General features: G+C 42.6%; 1 pseudogene; it reads right to left on the bottom strand.

The window, feature by feature from the left end:
- Positions 1 to 15568: 15568 nt before the first annotated feature.
- On the bottom strand, positions 15569 to 17606 carry LOC138961196 (anti-sigma-I factor RsgI6-like; annotated as a pseudogene).
- Between the last annotated feature and the right edge of the window lie 983 nt (positions 17607 to 18589).

Below are 18589 nucleotides of genomic sequence, written 5' to 3'. Positions count from 1 at the left end.
ACTTCTAAAAACTAGTTCCATGGTCTCATCCCTCCCCCCATCTACCCCCCCCCCCTCATCCCCTATTTTGTTTTAAATCTTTTTTCTTTTCTTTTCTTGCTCCTCTTACAGTATCACGGTAAATGTTCCCAAATAGATCCTAGTTACCTCAGAGGACGTTAATCCCCAAAGTCAGCCAGTCAGTCAGTCATTAAAGGCAAAAGCGAGGTAACGCACAACTGGGTCCGACCAGAAAAGCCGTCGCTGCCTGTGTGACAACCACCATAAAAATCTACCACAGCGGGAAACTTTCAAGTTAAGTATTTTCAACCATCATGTGCCCGCATTCAACTTTACAATCAAAGGATGTCTGTTGAGATAATCGAATGGATCAAAACTTTGAAACCTGCGCGCATATTCTAAGCCAACTAACACATAATTGTTAAGGACATCATAAAATGGTTCTCGGTGAAAACTTGACCGAGGGCCATTTTACGACGTCCTTGACTCGAGTGTGTGACGTATTCTCATATGCGCTGCTTCTTGGGCAAGGTAAAGAACACCAATACTTCAATGCCGTTCTCGAGCTACGTTGACTTTTACAAAGGGTACAGCTGACACGGCTTACGTAATCTGGTTTCCTGGTCATTTGTGTGAAAAATCTGTCCGACAAAGAAAACTGCCCAACGAATATAGATAACTCGGTCGAAAAAAATACTACCAGCAAAATATCTAACCCCTCCCCCCCCCTCCCACCTCCGCCGAAGAAAGAGCACGGGGTTCAATACATGATGATAGTTATTAAACACAAAGCAGTTGTAGCTAGGCTCAAGGCAATCACAAGATAGGAAAGCTTTCGAGTCATCGACAATCATTCGGAGGTGTGTTTTGGAACAAATGTTGGAGAAAAGGGAAAATGTCGGCTTTTTTTACAGACACTATCTAGTCTTATGTTTCTTATTTGTTTGACCCTCTTAGGATTATGGAGTTTTATGCACTGCCTTTTATAGTTAACTAAACTTTTGTATTTGAATTAGCCCATTGCACTTGGTGTAGGCCTTAAGCTTATTTAATTCGCTTGTCCAGTATTTAATTTAGTTCTCAATTTTTGTATGAACTCAAATGTTTAGTGTTCTTAGTATGTCTTGCTAAACTAAGTTCTATTTAATCAGAGTATGTTTGCGTGTGCTTATACTTAGTGATATTGTAAAGCGCATAGTGCTTTTCGTTATGCGCTATAGAAATCTCCTTAATAAATAAATAAATAAATAAATAAATAAACATTCAAAACTGTGTAAAATGGTCGAACTGAAGTTTTTGCACAACAAATATGACCATAACAATTATTCCTTAAACTTAAAGTACTGGACAAATTAACCCCTTCGTTGTGAAGTTACACACGCGCAATGTTGAGAAAAATTCATCAAAGACATGATATGAACGCAATCATCCATGGAAAACGCGCTGATCATGCCTGTAAGGGCTGTTTTAAAGTCACTGAATGTCTAATGTTGATTGAGGTACACCATGTATGGTAACACTTATCTCCCAATACCCCCTCGGACAGTTCTAGAACCCCTTGCAATGCTTAAAAGATAAACTCCATTTCCTCACTTCATTTTGGCAGTTCAAAACTGTCAAAAACATGATTTCACATTTTGGTCATGCTCGCAATAGTTATCTCCAATCGATGCTTCATAATATTCTGCATGTTTTAGTTCTACAGTTGCTCATACATCTTTTTATAGACATCTGAAGACGTGTGCTGCTCACATACAGATCAGCATAAATCCATTTACTACTTAGATTGTTTAGTGTCTATATGTTATTTGCTTGTCTGTCTGTCTTGTGCGTACTCCTTCTCAAACATAAACAAACTCGGACATATTCTTCCTTGTTCTCCGACAAAAGAAAACTTCATTGTGGCCTATTGTGTGTTTTCGCCGGTAGGTGTCAATTGGCAGGCCAGGCACTTAATCACGCTTGACTCCCCTCCGCTTAAGCGGCAATCGTTTAGCAAGCCCCGGTGTCTGCTTCAAGAAAACCCTTCACACCCAGATTAGTGAGGGAACATCGAATAGTGACATTTTTCGATGTGATTTTCGATTTCATAAACAACAATTTTAAAAAATGATATAAAAGAGATAAATATTTTGCAAATACCGTATCTGGGTGGTCTAAATCAGGTTTCTTGTCAAACGTAAAATGCAGTATAGAAAAAACCCGTTGTGTTGGAATTTAAGACTAAATCAATTTGGGTCTACTTGTAGAAACAGTGTTAATAAATGTTCAACAAATGCTGAAAGAAACAATTGGCAGCACCCTTGAAACGCTTGGCATGTATATAAATGTTGAATGTATATTGGTTAAGAACAAAAGTAGGGCAATTTCGTTACTTTTGATTTGGACCCCTACCTCAATAGTTCTTTGAATGTTCGCCTTCTTTTATATTTACGGTACCGAGAAGCCTTCAACAGATGTATACATGTATAACTAATTCAATAAGTTTTTCGAAGCATCCTATTCTAAACTCTTACGTTAAATGTCTGACCTTTTTGTTTTTGTTTTTATTTGTTTCTGTTGGGTTTCAAACAACATTCTGTGAGATAACCTTTAAGGTCATCGCCGTAACAAGAACACTGTTCTTCCTTTTTAGGCTTTTATAGTCCATACAATATTTGCTGGCTTACACCCGTCAATTTTACGTGTATCAGTTCATGAAATATTTGCCGGCTTTTACCCATCTATGTTATCTTTCCCCGGTCAAGGCAATATCTTGAAATGATTGTTGAAACTTCAGAGAACCCTTTGCTTAAAGTTCCAAAGATTGTTTTTGTTTTGGAGCTTTCCATTCTTTTCGATCATGAACAAGGAAATAGCTGAATGAGTATGACGCATTCTCTAAAGCTGTCCTGGGGTACAGAACGGATGTGATCACACACTTATCGCTCGCTTGAGTAATTCTTTAATCACACAAGAAGCTTTTGTGGTGTTTTGTTTTCTTGAAATAGTGACACGTTACCTGGCACACTTAAGCAGGTTTCATGCCCCCCCTCCCTACCCATTGGGAATACAGACCACTTGAACAAATCTGAGTGTGTGGAGTTACGCCCTGGAGTCATACTCGCCGGAGGAAAAAGGGTGAGTTCTTGGCTTTGTGGCGCCAATAACAAGTCATTGATGACGAATTGAGTCATCTGTCAGTAAAACGTAAAAACGGAGGAAGGTCTCTTATTCATATTTGCTTCTTTGGCTACCATAACTGTCTCGTTGTATGCCTTTTTTTTCTTCCAAGTATATACAACTATTGCAACAACAATAAAGAGCTAACAGGCAAGTGATATTTAATTTAGAAATGGAATACTCTTTAATTTAAAACAAAAGCACAACGAACAAGATGTTTTAATTTATTTCGCTCCAAGTCAAAATTTAAGCAAAACATCTAAATAGTTTTAAATGCGCATTTAGTCCGCTGTCGCACGGAGGAATGTAGGATTACCAAAACCGGCAAAATCAAAACTGGGCAAAACTTGATTTAAAAGAACGCCCCCCCCCCCCCCACCCTGTAGAATTTGCACTGCTAGATGCGTTGGCGGCATCCCATCCTGCCTCTCCCAACTTGCTGTATCCCAGTCTGCCTTACCCAATTTGCCGCATCCCAGCCTGCTGCTTTGTGTGTGTTAGTGCGTGTGTATTTGTGTTTGTGAGGCAGGGAAAGAGAGAGAGAGAGAGAGAGAGAGAGAGAGAGAGAGAGAGAGAGAGAGAGAAAGAGAGAGAGAGAGAAAGAGAGAGAGAGATAAAAGAGAGAGAGAAAAGAGAGAGAGAGAAAGACAGAGAGAGAGGGGGGGAGAGAGAGAGAAGGGGAGAGAGAGAGGGGGAGAGAGAGAGAAAGAGAGAGAGAGAAAGAGAGAGAGAAAGAGAGAGAGAGAGAGACACACATACACAGAGAAAGAGAGAGAGAGAGAGATGTCAACAAAATCAAGGAAAAGAAAAGCCTAACAAAGAATTTCAAGTGGCAGCCCAACTTTTCGACCTGTTGCCAGGCCTTCCTCAGCGGCGTTTAATTCTGCGAGACGCCAATTCATGCATCAAGTACTAAGCAACACAATACCATAGTTAATTCTGTTACGAAACACAAAGCAAATATTTCAAAGATAAAATCTACAAGACTTGACTAAAATTAATGTAAAAAATCAACAACAAGAAGAAACAGAGGCGAAAACATTTGTATTTGACTTTCAATGTTTTTGCAGAGAACTTGTTTACGGCAATAGTGGAAACTAACATGTTTTATGAACGTGTTTATGTTTTGCAATCTTGTTTTCTGATTTATCCATCTATATATTTATTTACCTATTTTCACTTTACTTATTTAGTTCCGATCAAATGATCCGCTGCAAGAGCAGTTTGTAAATAAAATCAGCGATACAAAATGCCTCCGTTTCACTTAGATGGCGTATGGAAATAATTAATAACCTTATTTTATGATGGGTGACCTCATTGCAAATTGCTGACATTTAAAAAACGATATCAAAAATAGAGTTACTAGACGGAGCCCTTCGGGGCGTTTAGTCATGCTTGAGACGTATATTCACATGTTTTGATAGAGTATGTCCTTATCTGCGACCAAAAGACAAATTGTTGCTTCAACAGTGCTTTGAGCGGATCATTAAGTATTGCACTTTCGCGTCTAATAACGTACGGTGTCTAAGATTAAATACGGCGAAGTGGTCTGAGCCTACAATGTTTAAATGTTTTATTGCATAACTTCTAAAAACTAGTTCCATGGTCTCATCCCTCCCCCCATCTACCCCCCCAACCCCCCCTCATCCCCTATATTTTTTTAAAAATTCTTTTTTCTTTTCTTTTCTTGCTCCTCTTACAGTATCACAGTAAATGTTCCCAAATAGATCCTAGTTACCTAAGAGGACGTTAATCCCCAAAGTCAGCCAGTCAGTCAGTCATTAAAGGCAAAAGCGAGGTAACGCACAACTGGGTCCGACCAGTAAAGCCGTCGCTGCCTGTGTGACAACCACCATAAAAATCTACCACAGCGGGAAACTTTCAAGTTAAGTATTTTCAACCATCATGTTGAACCCGCATTCAACTTTACAATCAAAGGATGTCTGTTGAGATAATCGAATGGATCAAAACGTTGAAACCTGCGCGCATATTCTAAGCCGACTAACACATAATTGTTAAGGACATCATAAAATGGTTCTCGGTGAAAACTTGACCGAGGGCCATTTTACGACGTCCTTGACTCGAGTGTGCGCTGCTTCCTGGGCAAGGTAAAGAACACCGAAAATACTTCAATGCCGTTCTCGAGCTACGCTGACTTTTACAAAGGGTACAGCTGACACGGCTTACGTAATCTGGTTTCCTGGTCATTTGTGTGAAAAATCTGTCCGACAAAGAAGAAGAAGAAAAAGTGCGCGCAGAGAGAGAGAGAGAGAGAGAGAGAGAGAGAGAGAGAGAGAGAGAGAGAGAGAGAGAGAGAGAGACAGACAGACAGACAGACAGACAGACAGACAGACAGACAGACAGACAGACAGACAGACAGACAGACAGACAGACTTTCCGCACTCGTTAAAATGTCAGTCGATACTGGAATGAATGTTGGAACATTGTAAACCTAAATAAAATAAAAAAAATAATAATATTAAAATTAACATTCATACGAGTTACTATCTGTGACAAGGACGCATAAGAAGTATAGCAACTAAATATTAATCCGCTTACCCATTGCTCCTCTTCGCACCTCGGCCTGTGAGTCGTCCTTTTCCTGAGTACTTGCACACAAGTTTTGCGTATGCATACTTCAGTTCGTCTGGAAAAGGCTGTTTTGAATTCTTGTTCGCAAGTTGAACAGCACGACTGTATTTGACCACGTACACCAAATCGTTCTTTCTGGAAAAGTCTGCCAGCCGTTCGGTAAGATCATTCCAACTTCTGAATGTTTTCCCCAACTGTCATTTGTGCCATTTCTCAGCGATTGATCAACGGTGTGGTTATTATGGATGTAGTAAGTGTCGAATTGTGAGAATGCACAGTTCTGTCCGCCAAGTGGTTTTAAACACTGCGCGTATTTGCACCAAGTAATAACGTGTCACATCAAAATAGTTCTTTACCTGTCAGATAGTTTAGCGCCAAAAACATGAACCAATGATAGCCCATGGATTAGTAAGTCATATGATGTTGGGGCGGGGCCAATGAACTAATGTCAACACAGTAAGTATCAACCAATGTTTGGCTCCGCCCCCACATCACGTGGACTGGGTGGCCGAGTGGTAACGCACTTGCGCTCGGAAGCGAGAGGTTGCGAGTTCGACCCTGGGTCAGGGCGTTAGCAATTTTCTCCCCCCTTTCCTAACCTAGGTGGTGGGTTCAAGTGCTAGTCTTTCGGATGAGACGAAAAACCGAGGTCCCTTCGTGTACACTACATTGGGGTGTGCACGTTAAAGATCCCACGATTGACAAAAGGGTCTTTCCTGGCAAAATTGTATAGGCATAGATAAAACAATGTCCACCAAAATACCCGTGTGACTTGGAATAATAGGCCGTGAAAAGTAGGATATGAGCCGAAATGGCTGCGATCTGCTGGTCGATGTGAATGCATGATGTATTGTGTAAAAAATCCATCTCACACGGCATAAATAGATCCCTGCGCCTTGAGTCCGAGTCTGGAGATACGCGCGCGATAGAAGACTTCATATATATAATCACGTGACCCATAAACCCATCGCCATACTATTACCGCTTCAGTTCTGAGACATCCTGCTTGCTGGCGCGCGCGCAGAGAAAAAAATTCCCTCTTTATCTTCACTTCTGATGCTCATCCTATTGTTGTTGGCACTCGGGTTTGTTTGTTTGTTTGCTTAACGCCCAGCCGACCACGAAGGGCCATATCAGGGCGGTGCTGCTTTTGACATATAACGTGCGCCACACACAAGACAGAAGTCGCAGCACAGGCTTCATGTCTCACCCAGTCACATTATTCTGACACCTGACCAACCAGTCCTAGCACTAACCCCATAATGCCAGACGCCAGGCGGAGCAGCCACTAGATTGCCAATTTTAAAGTCTTAGGTATGACCCGGCCGGGGTTCGAACCCACGACCTCCCGATCACGGGGCGGACGCCTTACCACGAGGATTGGGACTCGGGTAACAGGGAGCGAAGGGCAGTGCCCCACCTAGTGATCGAGTGCCACAACCCAGACTTTTCCCTCAAGATATATATATAGGTTTTAAACTCCTGCTTCCGGATTATTCAAAACACATTAAAACATGTATTAAACAATGGCGACTGCACGTGAGAGGGAACAATAAAGAGACCAAAAAGCAATGTACTCACGTTAAAATGACGAACACGGAACGAATAACTGCGACGTTTCGACCTAAGGGTCTTCTTCAGGCACAAAAACACAAAAATACACACACAAAAAAGAAGAAGAAAGACGATAGAACAAATGAAGAGAAGAATAACTGACAAAACAACTGCACTGCACAAACCAACAAATGACAAAGACTGTCTTCCTCCGTACCTCTCTATCTCCCTCCCTTCCTCCATACCTCTATCTCTCCCTCTCTTCCTCCGTACCTCTCTCTCTCCCTCCCTCCTTTGCCCCCTCTCTCTCCCTCCCTCCTTTGCTCACTCTCTCTCTCTCCCTTCCTCCATACCTCTCTCTCTCCCTCCCTCCTTTGCTTCCTCTCTCTCTCTCTCTTCCACCGTACCTCTCTCTCTCCCTCCCTCCTTTTCTCTCTCTCTGACTCTCTCTCCCTTCCTCCATACCCCTCTCTCTCCCTCCTTCCTGTGCTCCCTCTCTCTCCCTCCCTCCTTTGCTCCCTCTCTCTCTCTCTCCCTTCCTCCGTACCTCTCTCTCTCCCCCCTTCCTTTGCTCCCTCTCTCTCCCTTCCTCCATACCTCTCTCTCTCTCCCTCCCTTCCTCCATACCTCTCTCTCTCTCCCTTCCTCCATACCTTTCTCTCCCTCCCTCCTTTGCTCCCTCTCTGTCCCTCCCTTCCTCCGTAACTCTCTCTCCCTCCCTCCTTTGCTCCCTCTCTCTCTCTCCCTCCCTTTATCCGTACCTCTCTCTCTCCCTCCCTTCCTCCATACCTCTCTCTCTCCCTCCCTTCCTCCGTATCTCTCTCTCTCCCTCCCTCCTTTGCTCCCCCTCTCTCTCTCTCCCTTCCTCCATACCTCTCTCTCCCTCCTTCCTGTGCTCCCTCTCTCTCTCTTCCTTCCTACGTACCTTTCTCTCCCTCTCTCCTTTGCTCCCTCTCTCTCTCTCTCTTCCTCCGTACCTCTCTCTCTCCCTCCCTCCTTTGCTCCCTCTCTCTCTCTCCCTTCCTCCATACCCCTTTCTCTCCCTCCCTCCTTTGCCCCCTCTCTCTCCCTTCCTCCGTACCTCTCTCTCTCCCTCCCTCCTTTGCTCCCTCTCTCTCTCTCCCTTCCTCCATACCTCTCTCTCTCCCTCCCTCCTTTGCTCCCTCTCTCTCTCTCCCTTCCTCCATACCTCTCTCTCTCCCTCCCTCCTTTGCTCCCTCTCTCTCCCTCTCTTCCTCCGTACCTTTCTTTCTCCCTCCCTCCTTTGCTCCCTCTCTCTCCCTCCCTTCCTCCATACCTCTCTCTCTCCCTCCCTCCTTTGCTCCCTCTCTCTCCCTCCCTTCCTCCGTACCTTTCTTTCTCCCTCCCTCCTTTGCTCCCTCTCTCTCCCTCCCTCCTTTGCTCCCTCTCTCTCTCCCCCTCCGTTTCTGCGTACCTCTTTCTCTCCTTCCCTTCCTCCGTACCTGTCTCTCTCCCTCCCTTCCTTCGTACCTCTCTCTCTCTCCCTCCCTAAGGGACTGCAATTGAACAAGTTCAACAGCATCGCGTTTTAGGGGTAATTCTTGATTGTGAATTCAAGTGGCAGGCACAAATACAGCATATTTGCAAGAAAGTAGCCAAGAACGTTTTCCTCCTATCCAAGTTAAAGCAATATACCGACAGAAGGACTCTGGAAATGTTCCACCATGCTCATGTAATGCCTCACATTAATTATGTTTCGACGCTCTGGGATGGCAGCAGTGATGTCCACTTGAAAAAGTTAGACTCTATCGTCGCTCGGCAAAACTCATCGTAAAGGATAATGCCTCAACAGATATGAAATTAAAAATGCTTAACTTTCTTCCACTGGAAAAGCATCTCAAGTTAAACAAAGCCATTTTCATGCATAAATTGTATCACGGTAAAGTGCCGATTTACATTACATCATTATTTAATAAAGCTACCCACAGATATGGGTCGGTCAACTTGATCCCACCAATTCCACGAATTGACCTGTATAAGACCAGTCTTGCTTTTTCGGGTACTTCAGTTTGGAATTCACTTCCATCATCCTTTAAGCACCTAAAGTCATTAAAAAGTTTTAAAAAATGTGTAAAAAACCACTTAATGTCTGAGTAGTTTAACGCCTGTTGATTTACCAAACTTAGTATTACGTCAAAAATATGCTGTGCATTGTATATTCTGAACATATTTTTGTTACTCTATTGCTACATGTTCGATTGCCACCAGCTTGTATTTATAATTACCTGCATAGTATGCATTTGATTTTATGAATAACCACATATGTATGCTCTTCATGCCTCATCTTTATCATCATCATCATCATTATCATCATCATTATCGTCATCATCATCATCATCATCGTCATCTTTATTATCACGTTTTCCGACCTCCTGTTGTTGGTTAACTTTTTAACTTTTAATTTTTTTTTTTAATTATATAATTGTGTGTCTATGCGTCCCAAGGACAGATTGTAAGAAAAGGCGTAGCCTTAAATCTAAATCCTTGTAAAATAAAGTTCAATTCCCTTCCTCCGTACCTCTCTCTTTCCCTCCTTCCTTTGCTCCCTCTCTCTCTCCCTCCCTTCCTCCGTACCTCTCTCCCTCCCTTTCTCCATACCTCTCTCTCACCCTCCCTCCTTTGCTCCTTCTCTCTCTCCCTTCCTCCGTACCTCTCTCCCTCCCTTTCTCCGTACCTCTCTCTCCCTCCCTTCCTCCGTACCTCTCCCTCTCCGTCCCTCTTTTGCTCCCTCTCTCTCCCTCCCTTCCTCCTTACCTCTCTCTCTCTCCCTCCCTCCTTTGCTCCCTCTCTCTCTCTCCCTCCCTTTCTCCGTACCTCTCTCTCTCCCTCCCTTCCTCCGTACCTCTCTCTCTCCCTCCCTTCCTCCGTATCTCTCTCTCTCACTCCCTCCTTTGCTCCCTCTCTCTCTCTCTTCCTTCCTCTGTACCTTTCTCTCCCTCTCTCCTTTGCTCCCTCTCTCTCTCCCTTCCTCCGTACCCCTCTCCCTCCCTCCCTCTTTTGCTCCCTCTCTCTCTCTCCCTTCCTCCGTACCTCTCTCTCTCCCTCCCTTCTTTGCCCCCTCTCTGTGTCTCCCTTCCGCCATACCTCTCTCTCTCCCTCCCTCCTTTGCTCCCTCTATCTCTCTCTCACTCTCTTTCTCCGTACCTCTCTCTCTCCCTTCCTTCATCCGTACCTCTCTCTCTCCCTCCCTTCATCCGTACCTCTCTCTCTCCCTCCCTTCCTCCGTACCTTTCTCTCTCCCTCCCTTCCTCCGTACCTCTCTCTCTCCCTCCCTCCTTTGCTCCCCCTACGCGGTTCATACTTCGCAATAGGTCAAGTCAAGTCAATATTTATTTCAAAAAACCCCTAGGGTTACATGAATAAAATAAATAAAAATTGCAATAAACACGACAAAAAAGATGTAATAATGAGACACAACACTTCGAATTAACCTAAAATAAATCTCATAACAAAATAGTTGTAATCATTTTTTTTTTTTTTACAGGAATGTATATGTTTCTGTGTTTGTTTTTGTTTTAATACAAACAAAAAACCGTGATCAAATAATCAGAACTCTTTCAAAATACTCTTAATTAAATATATTAAATGCAATAACTTTTGTTTTTTTTAATTCAAATAAATGTTTTAGTTTGACTACATTTGAATAGAAACTGAATTCTGATGAAAGCAGTTACTGTAAAGTCATTTGAAGTCACATGATAAAAATCACATGGTTTAGTTGAGCAGACCACAAAGTGCAGAGCTAAAATATGTGTATGAATCTGTGTGAAAATCCAGTCCGTTTGTCCACAGGGATGCTAGGAAGCAGTCAAATGGGGTCGCTCAATCTGCTCAAATCCAGTCAAATGGGGTCGCACGGGCCGACAAATGGGGACGTCCCCGTTTGTCGGAAGCGTCCCCATTTGACTGCTCTCCAGTGACAATCGTCCCCATTTGTCGGTAAAACCACCTACACACACACACACACACACACACACACACACACACACAGGAATCAAACAAACAAACGAACAAGCAAAAAAACAATCTTGAGTTATTTGAAATAAAACTAACCCTGCCTTATTCTAGGCGTCCCCGAGGACGCCTAGTAATTGGGATCAAGTAAGCGGTTGCCTATGGACAGGATAACTCTGCGGTTGCCTATGGGACACTGCCACATTTACGTCTTGAGTTACTGCCCTTACTACTATCACTGGGCGGGGATATAGCTCAGTTGGTAGCGCGCTGGATTTGTATTCAGTTGGCCGCTGTCAGCGTGAGTTCGATCCCAGGTTCGGCGGAAATTTATTTCAGAGTCAACTTTGTGTGCAGACTCTCTTCGGTGTCCGAACCTCCCCCCGTGTACACTACATTGGGTGTGCACGTTAAAGATCCCACGATTGACAAAAGGGTCTTTCCTGGCAAAATTGCTTAGGCACAGTTAATAATTGTCTACCTATACCCGTGTGACTTGGAATAATAGGCCGTGAAAGGTAAATATGCGCCGAAATGGCTGCAATCTACTGGCCGTATAAAATTTCATCTCACACGGCATCACTGCAGAGCGCCTAGAACTGTACCCACGGAATATGCGCGATATAAGACTCATTGATTGATTGATTGATACTATCAACCCGAAACTTCGTCGATAGAGACATCACCTAGGCCAGGGGTGTTATCTCTATCGACGGAGTTTCGGGCTGTTGTGCGTGCATAGTACCCGCGTCGGACACGGAGCCGTCTTGGAGCCTCTACTTTTTTTTTTCTTTTTTTTTGAGACATCGCCTGCAAAAACTCCAGATACATTATTGTGTGATTCTAGGCGTCCCCGAATTTTGTTGTTGTTGCCATAGTTTACGTTTAGAGCTACTGCCCATACGCCGAGGCCATGCAAAGGATTCTTTTAACAGACATTCCTCGTCTTTCCGTGCGAAGTTATCCGTACTAACCTTTGTAAGGCCCCAACTGTGACGGAGAAAGTCCTAACTCTGTCTAAAACAAAAAGTCTTCCTTACTGAGTCAACAGCGTTTTCCATGAAAATTATTTTGCTTGCAAAATTCACTTAGTTTTTTTGTCTAAAAACAATTTGCATTTAACAATGTGCATTTATAATTTTTTTCGGTAATTTCAACTTATAATAATACGAAACTGTTGGACATAGCTATCGCGCATGCGCAGCAACTCGACAAGACGCGGGAAACGGCAAGAGACGAAGAAGGAAAAAGGAAGGAAACTCGAATCCGCTGCAATCATCTGTTGAACTTCATCATCATGGTAAGATCTTTGCTTGCTAACTTACACCAGGGTTGCGCGATATTTGGTGACACTAGCGGCAGGCAATGCACTGCAATTGCGCTGGCTGCTTTGTTGATGTTTGTTGGCATGTCAAATGTCGACCATCACCATCATGAGCATGCAGGACTATTTCATCAGATTCAGTCGACGGATTTAGACAGCGTGCTGTTTGAATGGACATCTTTGTACGCACAGATTTCGACTCAGTACGGCATTGATGGTTACATCGGTCACGAACATTTGCCAACAACTGTTGTTGGACATGCTGTTGAAATAGAATATTTTTTCGACATGATTAATGGACACACTAACCCCGCTTACTTGCCTGCTAATGTTGTCAGTGACCAAGGCTTTCATTTGTCTCGTGTCATGGCCTATCCGATTCCTTATATCTCAAAGTGTCTTCCACTTAATTTTCAGCCCCCTAGAGCAAGTCATTTGGCTGCAATCAAAGGAAACAACAAAAGCAACGAAAAAGTTTTTATTTTACTGCGTTTTAGTGAAACATGCAGCCAATAAACACATATTCACTTGCAAAATTATACAACAAACTGTATCAATACATGTTTGTCACATTGCATTCCAAAAAAATATCTACGATACCAAACCTAGAAAATAAACTGTACTTACATGTATGCGCGTCTATCTAACCGCACCTGGGATAACTGCAGTGAGTCGTCAAAAATAGTGTTTTTTCTGTTTGTTTTTTGCAAATAATGCAATAACAGCACACACATTTGCTTGCAGAATTAAACAACAAATTTCACTGATACATGTTAGTCATTTTGCATCCAAAAAGAATGATCTACGACTCCAAACTTTGAAATATAAACTGCACTTATATTAAAATATTCTGTCAACACGTACTTCAGTTTAAGGCCTAAGTACTTAAGCATTTAGGGTCGAATCTACTTCCGCTATATTCGAAAGGGTGTGCTTGCCAGCTTCTTTAATGCAAAAAATTGAAAATATTATTCATGACGTTGCATTAAAAAAAAAAAAGCTTTCAGATCTTAGAATGTCACTTCATGTTTAGACAAAAACTTCAAATTGTTAAAACATGTCATTTTGGGGGGGTAAAAACTTAAAAAATACTGAAATTTCATGTTGCAAATGCCTTAGTGGGCAAAAACTAAAAAATGTTAAGGTGTGACTTTATTTAGGCACATTAATTTGAACTCGCTTCTCATCAAGGATAGCAAAAATGTGATTCAAAAATTTTCTTATTTGTATATTACACTATTTTTTTCCGATCAAATTAATTATTACAAAAATTGTCTAAAGTGACAAACTATGAAAATCATGCATTTAAAAAAAACCCAAAGCTTTTAGAGCTTTCTGATGTCGCTGTAACACTTAAAGCTGCCAGCAAGCAGATTTCTACACCTTCTCGTATGATGGCCTATCCAATTCCTTATATCTCAAAGTGTCTTCCACTTTATTTTCAGCCCCGTAGAGCAAGTCGTTTGGCTGCAATCAAAGCAAACAATAAAAGCAACGAAAAAGTGTTTATTTTACAACGTTTTTGTCAAACATGCAGCCAATAAACAAATATTCACTTGCAAAATTATACAACAAACTGTATCAATACCTGTTTTTCACATTGCATTCGAAAAAAATTATCTACGATACCAAACCTAGAAAATAAACTGTACTTACATGTATGAGCGTCTATCTAACCGCACGTGGGATAACTCTGCAGCAGAGCGTATATTGCACGCTCTGCTCCGCAGTGAGTCGTCGAAAATAGTGTTTTTTTCTGTGCGTTTTTTGTAAATAATGCAATAACAGCACACACATTTGCTTGCAGAATTAAACAACAAATTTCACTGATACATGCTAGTCACATTGCATCCAAAAAGAATGATCTACGACTCCAAACTTTGAAAATAAACTGCACTTATATTAAAATATTCTATTAACCCGTACTTCAGTTTAAGGCCTAAGTACTTAAGCATTTAGGGTCGAAACTACTTCCGCTATATTCGAAAGGGTGTGCTTGCCAGCTTCTTTAACAAAAATATTCATTTTGTCAAAATAACATGGACGCCTGTTCATTTTGAATGAGCATTTTTCTTGTTAAAAGACGAGGACTGAATAAATGGGGAAGGGAGACAAAATTGTACATTCAATTCTGAGTAGTTTGACACAGTTGTCTCTCTTTATCTAAGAGGAGCTGCGATATACATGTGTATGAACATTTTGTTTGAGTGCGCGTACGTGCGTGCGTGTGTGTGTGTGTGTGTGTGTTTGTGTGTGTGTGTGTGTGTGTGTGTGTGTGTGTGTGTGTGTGCGTGTGTGTCAATGAGTGTGTCAGTGAGAGAGATAGAGTGTGTGTGTGAATGTGTGTCAGTCAGTGCGAGAGAGAGTTCGAGTGTGTGTGTGTGTATGTGTGTGAGTGTGTGTGTCTGTGTCTGTGTGTGAGTGTGTCTGTGTGTGTGGGTGTGTATAGGTGTTTGAGTCAGTGTGTGTCAGTGAGAAAGAGAGTGTGTGTGTGTGTGTGTGTGTGTGTGTGTGTGTGTGTGTGTGTGTGTGTGTGCGTGCGTGTGAGAGTGTGTGTGTGTATAGTTGTGTATGTGTGTGCAGTCGTGCGAGCGTGTTTGTGTTTGTGTGTGTGTGTGTGTGTGTGTGTGTGTGTGTCCGTCTGTCTGTCTCTGTGTGTGTGTGTGTGTGTAGATGGTTGTGTGTGTGGGTGGGTGGGTGTGTTTGTGGGTGTGTCTGTGGGTCTGTGTGTGTCTGTGTGTGTCTGTGTGTGTGTGTGTCTGTCTGTCTGTCCGTCCGTCCGTCTGTCCGTCCGTCTGTCTGTCTGTCTGGCAACCAAGAGGCATTTCTCAAAGTCTATGAGTCCTTTACTTATCGACATATTATTTATGCACAACACACACACGATATATGAAACTTGCTATCACACACAGACTCAACCCTTAACCAAACGAGGCTAACGTGTGGAAACGACCGAAGCGCTCACTCCACGTTAATGCTGATGCTTTTGTCGGCGTTCTTCAACAGGGTGAAGATCTGCTTGAGGTCGGTGCGTTCCTGGTTGTCGTGGTGCACCTGCACCTCGTAGTCGCCATGGAAACCGTGCATGGTGAAGGTGTCGCCCGCGTTGGCCACGGTCAGTCATCCAACGGTTCTCGAAGAGGTCGATGACGCGACGCCCGGCTGCCGTCACATGAAAAAGGTATTGGACTTATTAGACTAGAGAGGGTAAGTTAATGTAAGATAAATGTGGACTGTGCCTGTTTTGTTAAAGTTTGGTTCAGGTTGAGTTTAGTTGAGTCTTGCTCTGTGGTTTGGTTGCTTGCTTGGTTGTTTGGCAGTGTGAAACTTAGTCAGTAACAGCGGGCAAAGCAAAGCTGTGCATGTAGCTTTGTAGGATACAGAAAAGGGTACATGGCATGATTTACACCGCACGAGCAAGTAGTTCCCTAACTGACCTTATTTACAAACTGAACACGGCCCCATATAAATGAAACCACAAACAAGAGCTTAGCTCGAAAAGATTTGACACCAAGCGTCCTACATACGGCAGCAAATTACCCTCAGACAGGTACGGCAATATTGCTTGTAGAAATTAACTTAACCCATGCCAATACAAGGTAACATAAGACTTAATTCACCAGGGACTTAGACCCATTTTGCATTTGACAGAATGGAAACATTCCCGTGAAAAAAAACCTGAGGGAAAGCAACAAAATATTAAAAGGTGTTCAAGGTTTCACACAAGTTTTCGAGGGCAACATAATACAACAAAGCTCAAACTCGCCTCAAAGTTATTTCCCCATGATAAGCGCAGCCTTCTCTCCCCTCCAGTGCTGCTGGTCCCAGAATCCACAGAACAAAATGCCCTCCACGTTGGGGTGACTGTACATGGCTGTCAGCGCCTTCTCGTAGAAATCCGCTCTCCTGTTCTCGTCCTGGGCCTGTACGTCCAGCTCTGTGATCCAGATTGGAACACCCCCTTGGGAGAGAATGTCGAGACGATGCTGAAAAAGACAGAAACAGAATGATTGATGCAATTCTTCAAACAGATCTAACGTTTTTGTCTTGCTTAAAGAGGTGATCTCTCACTCCTTAGGGTCTATTTCGTGAGTCCTGTGACCAAGAATGCAACAATCATGAGAGTCTGTTTCAGACCCACCCTGTGATAAACAAAGTAGTTAGTGTAAATATCAGCAAAAGATGCTGATTAGGAGGATGCAAAAGTCAGTATAGAATAGAGGTTAAAATGAAAGTTAAAATAAGGCCAGGCAAAGTAAGACTTCATCCTAGCACAGATAGAAAGCAAAACAAACTTCAAAGTTTCGGCAATTTACGGTACTTTAATAAGCGCAGTCCGTGGTGTCACCTTTCCCTCACCGTAAAAAGAAGTTCGGTGGATCTGCAAGAATGATGGTACATTTTCGGCGATTTTAGAAAAAAAAGAGTTGGTATTTTGCCATCACCTGTCAATAATCTATATGTCTGAATTATCAGTCTGTTAAGTTAGGCGTTGCTCATTTCCATGCAATGGTGTAATATGTAATATTAGTACCGTGATGGCGCCCGCGTTAGGTTCTTCTTCGTTGCCAAAGTGACACTGAGCTCCGATACCGTAAAGCCCCACGTTGGCGTTCTTGAACTGCTGGGCCATGTGGAGGTAATCCTATACAAGCACAAGACCACACGCATTCAGGAAAAGGAAAACAAAATGAGTAAGGCCATACTATATGGCACCTCGCTTTCTCCAGGGTGAAAGCAGTCCGAATTTACAAGACGGCTACCTCAGAAGACTATAATCATTATATTTTATCCTTATCATTATTATTATCCCTAATCTACTGACCCAGGTGGAGGCTTCAACGGCCACAACGTTGTAGTCGTTGAGGAAGAGCTTCATGGTGGGATCATTGGCATGGGCCATGCGGAACAGCTCCAGATTGTAGCCAGGGTCATTCAGCCGTGTCTGGTAAAAAGTGCCGTGAAGGTTCTCGTTGTTCACGTCCCATGCCCAGTTCATGGGTGAAAGTAGCCCGTCAATTGACTGAAATCCGTCAATCTGAAAATAAGTCTGACGGAAATTCCGTCAATCTGCAATTTTTATTAAAAAAAATATATATATATTTTTTTTATTTTTAAGCGGAACGCGTTTTCGAACTGCTATGCGGTAAACCCCGTAGGTGAGGTTTCTTCGCTTTCGGATTCGCTCTGCATCACGATAAAAAAATGTTCTCGCGTTTTGGCAGGCATTACGAAGTGGTGACACGATTTCTGCGAGAAAGATGCTGGTTTTGACGGAAAACGCATGGACAGATCTTATTGATGCTGGTCTAGCCAACAAATGGCGATGGGACTGGTTGGAGTTCATGAAACTAAAACTGTGTGTGATAAGTTTGGTGCTTGAAACTCAAGTGCTTTTCCTTGAGAACTTTGCACTATAAGAGATGCTACTGCTTAGTTGCTACTTTGTGCAGTGCTACATCATGCTGTTTGCATGTGTGACATTCTGTTTCATCATTTATTTCAATGCCTGTCTGGCAATGTTTGCTTCTTATAATTAAATATTTCGAACTTTTATTTCAGTTGTTCAGTTGTTCAGTTTCTATTTCATTTAGTAATTGGCTGTTGTCAATGTTAATTGTTATCAATTGTGTCGTTGTGTTGGAAGATGCAAGTGTGAAAAGATACAAAAGAAAAATGATTACTTCTGTGAATTGTTTTGATTTTGTTTACCCTTTTATTAGAATCTGAAGGTATTTTTTTGACCTGCATGATAGTGACAAAAAGTGTATTTTTTTGCCAGGAAAGGCCACAAAATCACAATGTATAATGCAAAAATTCGTTTTCGGCCGGGGGGCGTTGCCCCCCTGGACCCCCTAACGGGGCCCTGCCCCGTACCCCGCTAGGGCCTGCGCGGCCCCTGGACCCCTGCCTCAAAAAAATTTCAGTCAATTTGATTTTCATAGCTTTCACCCATGCCAGTGCTCAAGCCTGCAATAATAA

The sequence above is a fragment of the Littorina saxatilis genome, linkage group LG3, assembly GCF_037325665.1.
Source record: "Littorina saxatilis isolate snail1 linkage group LG3, US_GU_Lsax_2.0, whole genome shotgun sequence".
Classification (NCBI taxonomy): Eukaryota; Metazoa; Mollusca; class Gastropoda; order Littorinimorpha; family Littorinidae; genus Littorina; species Littorina saxatilis.
This window is presented reverse-complemented; position numbering and strand designations above follow the sequence as displayed.